The sequence below is a fragment of the Haplochromis burtoni genome, unplaced genomic scaffold (assembly GCF_018398535.1).
Source record: "Haplochromis burtoni strain Fernald_Lab_line unplaced genomic scaffold, NCSU_Asbu1 Contig_132, whole genome shotgun sequence".
Lineage (NCBI taxonomy): Eukaryota > Metazoa > Chordata > Actinopteri > Cichliformes > Cichlidae > Haplochromis > Haplochromis burtoni.
The window spans coordinates 1,016,539-1,027,288 of NW_024582493.1; the positions used below are offsets into that span (position 1 = coordinate 1,016,539).

Genomic DNA, 10,750 nt, shown 5'->3' on the forward strand with positions numbered 1-10,750 from the left:
ACACTCACTACACACAACTACACACTAAATACACACACACGCACACTACACACTCACTACACACAACACACACCACCAGGAGCTTGGTTGAAACTAAATCCACACACCACACACCTTACTGCACAACACACCACGACAACACACAGCCAGAGCTTGGTTGAAACTAAACTACACACCAACTACACACTAACACACTACACACAACTACACACTCACTACCAACTACACTAACTACACACTAACTACACACCAACTACACACTCACTACACACTAACTACACACTCACTACACACAGAGCTTGGTTAGAAACACTAAATACACACACACGCACACACACACACACACAGACACACAGACACACACACAGACACAAACAGACACACACACACACACACACACGACACACACACACACACACAGAGCTTGGAGAAACACTAAATACACACACACACACACACGCACACACACAAACACACACACACACACACGCACACACACACACACACACACACACACACACACACACACAGAGCTTGGTTAGAAACACTAAATACACACACGCTCACACGTTAAATACACACAACAAAGGTTTTTAACTCAGTGTCTATCTTGCCTTATTCTGCTGCAGTTAAAGCATATTTACATTGATATTGACATGAAATGTTGGAGGGAGGCAGGGACTCCATGCTAACCACATTAGCACATAGGTCCTGTCACAGCCATTCACTGTCACAGTCACTTCCACATGCCAACATCCACCAATATGCAGCTTAACTTAGATTAAAAATGAACAAAACAGACAACATCAACATCGAAAAAAAAAAATGCAACAAAAATGAATTAAAAAATGCCCAACATAAAAGTTTGAAATTAAAACGTTACATCCTTTTTGTTTGTTTCTTTGTTTGTTTTTATACCTTTTCTGTAATTGTGGGATTAAAAATTGAGGTTTAGTTAATTGTTAATTAATATTAGTTGACTATAATGAACTATAATAAGTCACTGTAGTTACTGATGTACTCTAACGTAGAGGTCAGTGGCTCTAGAGGTAAGTTGGTTGTTTAATAATCAGAAGGTTGGTGGATTGATCCCCAGCTCCTCTGGTTCGCATAACGATACTGAGCTGCAATTTTCCCCCGATTCATCCATCAACAGTGAATGTATTTGAATGTAAAAAAAGCACTTACACATAGACATGATGAAGTATGAATGTGTGTGATTAGGTGAATGAGTGCTCAGAAGAGTACAGAGGCACTATATAAGTCCATTTTGCTTACTTCAATAAATGTATTTAATAATAATAATGACGTAACTTAGTAAAATTAAATGAAATGCTCAAAATGTTAAACATACTGATAATGAATTAAGAAATACAATGTTATCCCAGAGACAAGGGAAAAATGATTTGAACCCCAGCAGTTTGCCCACTAACAAAGAAATTATCAGTCTATTTCAATCATTTCAATGGCATGTTTATTTGAACTGTGAGAGACAGAACAACAACCAAGAAAATACATTTTAAAAAACTTAGAAATTAATTTGCATTTTCATGAATAAAATAAGTATTTGATCAGCAAGATTTCTGTCTCTCAGGTGTATACAGGTATACAGGTAACAGGCTGACGAGCCTTTTCAAGTCATTAGATTACAATCTCTGCACCGTGGCCAAGAACAAAGAGCTTTCCAGGGATGTCAGGGACAAGATTGTGGACCTATACAAGGCTGGATGGGCTAAAGGACCATCGGCAAGCAGCTGGGTGAGAAGGTGACAACAGCTGGTGTGATTACTCACAAATGGAAGAACCATAAAATAACTTTTCAGCCACTGAACATCTCAATGATTCAGAGGAGGACTGAGTGAAAGTGTTGGGGTCAGAGACCAAAATCAAGCTATCTGGCATCAACAAGTCGCCATGTCTGCAGGAGGAAGAATGCTGCCTTTGACTCCAAGAACACCGTCCCCACCGTCAAACATGGAGGTGGAAATATTATGCTTTGGGGGTTTTTTGGGCCAAGGGGACAGGACAACTGCACTGCCATCAAAGAGAGGATGGATGGGGCCATGGACTGTTAAATCTTAGGTGAGAACCTCCTTCTCTCAGCCAGGGCACTGAAAAGGGGTAGTGGGTGGGTGTTCCAGCATGACAATGATCCAAAACACACGGCCAAAGCAACAGAGGATTGGCTCAGAGAGAAGCATAATTAAGGTCTTGGAGTGGCCAAGACATTAATCTGTGAGGGAGCTGAAGGTTTGAGTTGCCAAACATCAGCCCTGAAACATTAATGGCTTGTAGAGGATCTGCAAAGTGGTGGGACTAGATCCCCCCTGAGATGTGTGCAAAACTTGTGGCCAACTACAGTGCACGTCTGACCTCCAAGTCACAAGTCACCAAGTACTAAAGCACGTTTTGAAAAAGGGATCAAATATTTATTTAATTCATGACGAGAATGCCAATTAATTATATAATAAATGGACTGGACTGATTCTTATATAGCGCTTTTCTACTCTCCAGGAGTACTCAAAGCGCTCTATACAACATGCCACATTCACCCATTCACACTTATACAAGCACTTCTATAGTCAAGTGCAACTAATAAGCATTCACACACATTCACACTCCGATGAACGCATCGGAGAGCAATTTGGGGTTAATATCTTGCCCAAGGATATTTGACATGCAGACTGGGGGAGCCAGGAATCGAACCACCAACCTTCCAATCAGTAGCTGATCTGCTCTACCACCTGAGCCACAGCCACCCTAATATAATATAACTTCTTTGAAATGGATCTTTCTGGATTTTTTGGTTATTGTTCTGTGTCTCACTGTTCAAATAAACCTACTACTGAAATTATAGACTGATCATTTCTCTGTTAATGGGCAAACTTCTAAAATCAGCTGGGGTTCAAATCATTTTCCCTCACAGTATAGGTTGTGCTGACCAGATATTTACTGAAGCTAGCATGCTAACCAGGAAGCCCTGGGCTGCAGTCATGTGTAATAACACTCAAGAAGCGATTGCGTGTGAACGTAGTGACCAGTGACCGTTTCCGTGTTTTGGTTTGATACAGTCTATGACATGGCATCTTCTCAGCCTTGCACCATTCCACCTGCACCTCGCTCATAAAATGTAAACTTCCCTACATCAAGGATGTCTTACACTGCTGCAGAAGCCATTCCTCCTGTGGCAGTGTCACAGTGTTGCCATTTTGTGTTCCATTAAGTGCGTATTTGTGTGTATGTGTGAGAAAGAGACAAACAGCGAGTATCTGAGAAGATGTGAGGATGTAACCTGCCAGATCATAAAAGCTTGAAGGATGGTAAGCATGTATACCCCCCTCTGTCAGCTCCACATATATGTACACTGACATGAAAGCAAGAAACAGTGAGCTGTGTGTGTGTGTGTGTGTGCATGTGTGTGACACATCTGGGAGTATAATCAGTGGGCTTCTTTCAAGAGCTGCCAAAGCAAACAGACCAATAAGGAATCCACTTTACAGACCATCGATCTCCGCTGGCCACAGCCAACACAAACACATGCACACACAATCATACACACGGCGGGATGAGCAGCCACATGCACACAAAAATGGTTACATTCATTCATACACAAAGAATAATTCCCACCTACTGCACGCTTACAAAGCAAGAAGACCGACAAACTCATACACATGCAGGGTGTCTTTTTACACACTATATACACACAAGATTTAGATAATTTTACAAAAAAGCAAAAATTTTAAAGTAGTTTTTACATCTAAAAAGAAATAATTTTTATAATGATGTATTATAATATTTGAATTTTTTATTTGCTGTCTGCGTGTGAGATAGAGAGAGCTGGGTGTCTTTGAAATTCAACAAAAGCTGATAATTCAGAGATGCTCTTAGCAAAAAATTAAAAAAAGAAAGAAAAAGAAATATGAGACTGACCACTGACCAGCAAAAATCCAGGATACAACTATTTTATTCTTGTACAAACTAATCCCCTGCTCCTCTTGATTTCCTTTTTTCCCCCTCCAACCAGACGGGGAGAAAACACTGACATAAAAAAAAGACAAATAAACAATGGAAATATTGTTATGTGAAGTCTCTGAATGATTCAGTGTCCCGCACTTGAGAGCCATTGGCCTTTAAAACACTTCCAGATGATCTGCAGACAATAGGAGGAGAGAAAACAAGGCTAATACGTCATCCATTTACTTTGGGCCACAGTGATGAACAACAATAAATCCTGGAGGGGCGACATGCAAACACATGCATCCACCCACACACAAGGAAGTGTGTTTGTTCATGTGTATTTGTAGCAATCTGAAAAAGGAAACTAGATGGACCGAACTGATAGGAAACTGCACATACTTGAAAGCCAAGATATAATGCAACCCACCGGCAGGTTGTTTTCACAGTCCGCATGGACACACACACACACACACACACGTGCATATATGGCCAAGTGCAGGAGACAGCCTCCATTGAGAAAATCAACGAGCTGTGCCTCTCTCGAGACTGGAGCGCACATACACACACAAATGTGGAAATACAGTTAGACTCACACCAAAGCTATCAGTGGCAGCATCAAAGAGCCAGTGTCTGTGGTGGATTTGTGAAGTTTGTTAAACTGATATTTACCAGCTTTTACAGACGTTAAATAGAGCAAAGTGTGTGTGTGTGTGTGTGTGTGTTTATTTTGACTTTCACATTTATTAAATCAGTGTTGTAATGATGGATACAGAACTGTTTAACTAATTATGATTGAGAACTGTGTATTTATTTATTCTCATTCTTTTCTATTCTTATTCTGTTTCTATTCAACTACAATACTGTTGTACTTAATCTTAGTTTATTTTATTTTTTTTACTTTTTCATTTTATTTTTACAGTTTGCATCTTTGATCCAGGAGGACGATAATTCGTCCCACTGTATACTTGAGTGTATATTGTTGGGTTGACAATAAAACTTTTATTTTAACAGGATAGTTGAACACAAATGATTAAAACAAGTAGTTTTGGCAACTTAAATATAAAGTAATAATAAACCATGCTCAATAATAATCAGACATTTGTTATTTAGGGTATCTTATTTTCCCCAGTGAGCGCTGACATAGGCTTCAGCCTCCAGTGAATCCTGGGAACATGTCCATTGTTCGAAATATTATATATTTATACACTAGCTAAGGATACTTTATATGGGGGCTCAGTGTTATATATTGTATAAGTGCAAAGTGTGAAGTTGAAAGAGGCCATGAGCCTCTTGGGTGCCTCTGCTTCCAGGAGAAGGGGAAGTTTTATTTTACTCGTTTTTGACCCCAACTTTTACTTTCATGTAACTACACAAAAATCGTTCATGGTTGAAAAACTTTTGAATTATGAAAACCTGCCCACAGATATACACCCATAAAGACTCAAAGATAAAAGAGGAACACATTTTTGCCATTATTACAGAACAGAGCCTGACTTGAAAGGTGAGAAAATATCACAATGTGACAGTTAATAATTAATTACAAGTGAAGAGGGATTGATCACGTCTCCACGTGATTCGCAACAAACACTGAACTGTTTTATGGGATTAATGGAGAAAAACTTCTGTTCCACTGGCCTCCATTTTTATTTCAGTATGGCAAGCGATTACCATCATGCACCCACAATGAATGATACCAAAAGCTCAGTACAACCATCTGCAACTGTTGCATGATAGTGTATGCATAAAAGGCCAAATAACAATATTGTAACATTATCATTATATAGAGTGTTACGCAAAAGTGTTGAGTCACAACAGATTTTTTTGAATAAATTGCTTCCAGGGGGGCAGACTAATTTTCTTGGTCTTGAGCAACAGTTCTCCAACTTTCTGACGTGTTTGCAGTTTTTCTTTGGCTCCTTTTTAACTAATTTTTCAGTCCAGTCCTCGTACCTGACCATGTTTTGTTTTTTGTTTGTTTAGCCACTGAACACCTGTGAAACCAAACATATGTAATGAACACACACCATGTAATTTTAAATTAACTTAAGTGTCACATTTCTATTTATATATATATATATATATATTAGATATATATATATATTGTTTATCAGTAACAGTTTGAATTAATTTCCTTATGAAATACCAAAAAATCCAGCAAAGACATAAAACAGGACCTGAAAGATACATCTGGTCCTTCAGTTGAGAAAAGGCCGAGATATGCCAAATTAAACAAGAGCTTGATTGAAAATTAGTGGCAACAAATCTTAAAAAGCGATGAATCCAAATTTGAAGTTTTTGCTTCACATAATTATCAGTAAATTCTGAGGTCAGGATAGAGGTACAGCAGTGAGTGTGTACAGCTATCTGTTGTGGTTTGGTGCAGGATTTTAGCCAAGAAATGCAGAAATGCACCAGCAGATTTCGATGCAATACCAAATGGAAAGGGTCTGAATGACAGCGGCTTCATTTTACTGCATGACAATGATTCCAGACACAATGCCAATACAGCAAACACATACAGTACATGACTATAAAAACACACAATACAACGCTATTAGCCATGGATTTGTCTCCTGAGAGCCCAGACCTCAAAATTATTGAAGCACTGTGGGATCATTTTGCCAGAGAGTGGAAGAAAAGGCAGCCGACACCCAAAGAAGCCTAAAGAACGATTCCAGAACATTTCCTTAAAAAAATACAGTAAATCTCATCTAAGAGAGTTCAGACTGTGCTGAAAAATAAAGTTACTCATACGAGATATTAACTCCCAACCTTGATGTGAAAGTTCTACTTTTTTTTTTCTTGGCAACTACTTCAAGATGAAGTCAAGAAAATATGAAATAAAACTTGCATATTTCCCTTTGGAAAGAATTTTTGCTGTGGAAAAAACAGAGAAAATGCTGTTGTGCTGGAGAAAGCGGGCACATGTGCTTCTGTTTTTCTCCCTCCTACCGAACACTGTAGGTGCTGTGGGGTCACCCTGCCTCAAAGTGCTGCAAATGCAGACAGATTTCATTTAGTCTGGGGCTTCAATGCACTCATTAGTCACTAGTCTAGCTTTGGTTTATGTTTTTTGTGTTGCATGGTGGTCTAAATACATTTAGCCACCCTGCTGAGAATACAGTTTGTGGGGGAAACAGAAAATACTTTGAATATTTCATGGCACCGTATCTCATATTTAATATACTGAAAATTAGTACCCAATGCTCCCTAGAGATGAATGTTTGGTTCACAGCAAATTGAAGTTGGATGCAAAGCCACTGAAATGACCTTTGTAATGTAAGGTTGAGACAGAGAAATAATCAAGAATGATGTCACTTCCTGACTGAAGGGAGAATGAAGAGACGAGAAGATGAATAAGGCCAGTAGGGTGAGGTAACCAGGTACAGATGGACCCTGTGTGTGTGTGTGTGTGTGTGTGTGTGTGTGTGTGTGGGGGTGTGGTGTGTGTTGTGTGTGTGTGTGTGTGTGCTGTGTGTGTGTGTGTGCAGCTACGGAAGGATCCTGCTGGAGAAAGCAGGACGTCTTGTCATCCACTGTGGCCACAACATCAAGACACACTCACGCACGCGCGTGCACACACACAGACACACAGATACATCAAAGGGTGTGCGGCCAGCACTGTGGTGGTGTGGGGAGACAAACAACAACAGCATCTCACACACAAATGTACGCACACACTCGGGTACACTCGCACACGATTCTCTGACTCACCCGTGCAGACACACACGCTAACACACTTACAGAGTATAATCAGTCACATTCATACATACAAACAGACACACACATACACATTCTCTCACACACATATACATACACACTAACACAGCCCACATAATGAGCCATTTCAGCACTGAGACCACAGCTAATACAGTAAATGACAGGGAAGGGCTGGGAGAGAGCCAAGCTAAATGTGACACTGATTTTCTGCAGTGTGTGTGTGTGTGTGTGTGTGTGTTTACCGCCTTGACACCATGACTCTGCAGGCTGGGACCCAGATGCTGGCGTGGCCACTACTTTGTTTCGTTCATGTACCCAGCTACCACGGTGTACAGATACACATTCAGTCTAACGCACACAAATACACACATAGAGCGCTGTCCTTAAACAGCACGGCTGTGGTGTTGGAAACTCTGACCAAAGTGTCAGTGGAAGCATCAAAGCAGCATAATGAGAGAGCAGAGAAAAACCAGTCAACAAGGCAGCTCACACCAGTCCAAAACACAGCAATAAACACCACCCAGCAGTTGACTACACTGGGGGGTCACTGGGCTGAACATGCAACATGTGTCTGCATTCGTTTAGATGGAAATGATGGGGTGAAGACATCAGACAATTTGTCATGACTGCTCCTCGCTGCTATTTTAAGAAGGAATAAAACAGCTCCTATGGAGATGCTTTGTTTTTCAACCACTTTATTGGAATTTGACAGTTAATCCGATTCGGTGGCAACAGGTGATGAAATACAACACGATCGCTGTAGAAGTAAAGATGGAGAGGGATTCATCACTGCTAAAAAGTTGGCAAATAATTAGATACCTCAAGAATAATACTAGAGACGACAGAAGGTAAATCTGCAGAGGATGAGGGGATTCGATTATAAAGCATTTGGTCTTCCATGACTTCTACAAACAGCCATAGTTTAAAAAAAGGCGGCAGAAGATTTGATGTCCAACGTGCACATAACTATACACGTGACTGTCTGGGCTTATTGGTGGTAGTTCCTAAAGCAAAATTAAACACCGAGAGTTGTGCAATACAGATGTGGGGACTTACTGCCATCACATATGACAATGTCCTTTAATTGTTAGATTTTGGAAAAACACTGCTATAGAGCTAAACTCAATCTTTCACCAGACAGTCCCACTGAACCCTGTGCTGTTCTTTTTGGGTCTATCTGTAGAAGGGCTCTCTCTGTCTTCTGTACAAATGCTTTTATTATGTAAACTTTTACATTTAGTGAGGCGATGTGTTTCAATGGATGCAGAGACGACCCCCCCACTGTTACACAGTGGTACAGAGAAACATTCAAGGTGTTCCCAATGGAGCGCCTTAGTGCCGTTATAAAGGGCAATTGCGATGCATTCTATAGGATATGACGGCCTTTGTTTGACCACCTACCTCGTGAACTTGCCGAGCTATTACATAAACGGGATCAAATGTGGAATACTGTACATATTCTGACCCAGATGTGTACGTTTGTGTTTTTTTCCTTTCTGTTTGCATTTGGCTGCGCTGATTTGTTGTTGTTTGTCTCGTTTCCAAAAAGTCAATAAATCATTGTTTTAAACAAAAGAAAAACACTGAGAGCTGTCCATGATATAGGACCTTGGAGTGGGTAGCAGGTCTTCTAATCCTGGACACTAAAGTCTCCCTGTGGTTACTGTGGATTCTTGTGTATCTTGGATAAAATATATAAAAAGCTTTTAAAGAGGTAAAAATGCTGAGTGTGTTGCAGAGATAGATCACCCCCAAGAAAACCCTCTTCTAGTAGCATTTGGAACTTCTTAAGCTATTCTGTAGTACGGTTACTCAGTAGGGTATTTTCAAATTGTCCAAAACGTCTTTCTCATGATTAGATTTGTACGGAATGACAATATCAGCAGCTTTGATAACATCATTTAACGTCACAATATAAACCCATTGACACAACTGCTGATGTGATTTGGTGCTTTATAAGTAAAACTGAACTGAATGCTCAGATAGTGTTTTGTCTCTTGTCAAATTGTGTGGGGTGCAAACTTGCTTCACTTGAAAAGTGTTTTTGATAAAGTTGATAAATTCCAGTTGCACAGGTCTACAGACCTGTCAACAATAAAAAACATGTCGAGAATTATGAAACTTTACAATAAAGGAGCTTGGAATTGTTAAAAACTAAAAAAGTGACCTAAGTGTTGTTAAGCCACAACTGTATCCTGTTGACAGTGTCATCAGAACAAAGGAGAAATTAGGATTTAACAAATCAAATTCGATATTTGATGGACTCCTGTCTAAATAAATGAATTAGAATTTGGATAGTATGGTTGTTATTTGATCCTATAGTACATGAAAACCAGTTTTAGCCACTTACAGCAGATTTTTATTGTTTTTATTTGCCTTTTGTTTTTTTTTGGGGGGGGGGGGCAAAAACGATAATAAATGACTTCCAAAAACTCTGTGTTTATCAGAAATAAACATGGAAACATAAAACCAAACATACTACTTCTGGTTTAGACCATTTTATGATGGACCGAGACACAAAAAGCCTTTTTTAAGCCTATTGGTGTGGAGGTGCATCAGTGCACGTGGGGGATTTGCACATACGAAGACACCATTGATGCAGAGGCTTTCATAGAAATTTTAGAGAGACATATGCTCCCATCAAGACATTGTCTGTGTCAGCAGGACAATATTAGGCCTCACTCTGCACAAAGTAGGAGAGCCTGGAGAGAGAGCCTGGGGTAAACTTGTTTGGTGTTGACCCTGAAAATCTTTGCTCATTTGCCATATTAATTACAGTTGAAGTAAATGATCAAATTACAGATTTTAGTTTTTGTTGCAATTTTGAAAGTGTCCCAACTTTTTGGGAATTTCTTTTTTTAATTTCAGGTAAACAATCCAGTGGTGACTGCACTTTCTTACTATCTAACACCAGAATGTTCTTGCTTGTAAGTGTGTCTTTGATGATTTGAAAGAAATATGTATGCATATAATAAATGCTATATATTCAGTTATGTGCACAGATGTGCCATCTTTGTCAGTATATGTGTGCTCCAGCCTCAGTGCTCATAAATCAAATCTCCTGCAGTGCATG

At 39.6% G+C, this 10,750-nt stretch overlaps 1 protein-coding gene across 4 annotated transcripts in view; it reads right to left on the reverse strand.

Moving 5' to 3' along the window:
- Positions 1-10,750, reverse strand: part of bcas3 (BCAS3 microtubule associated cell migration factor) — a 322,176-nt gene that overhangs the window by 45,968 nt on the left and 265,458 nt on the right. The window lies entirely within an intron of this gene.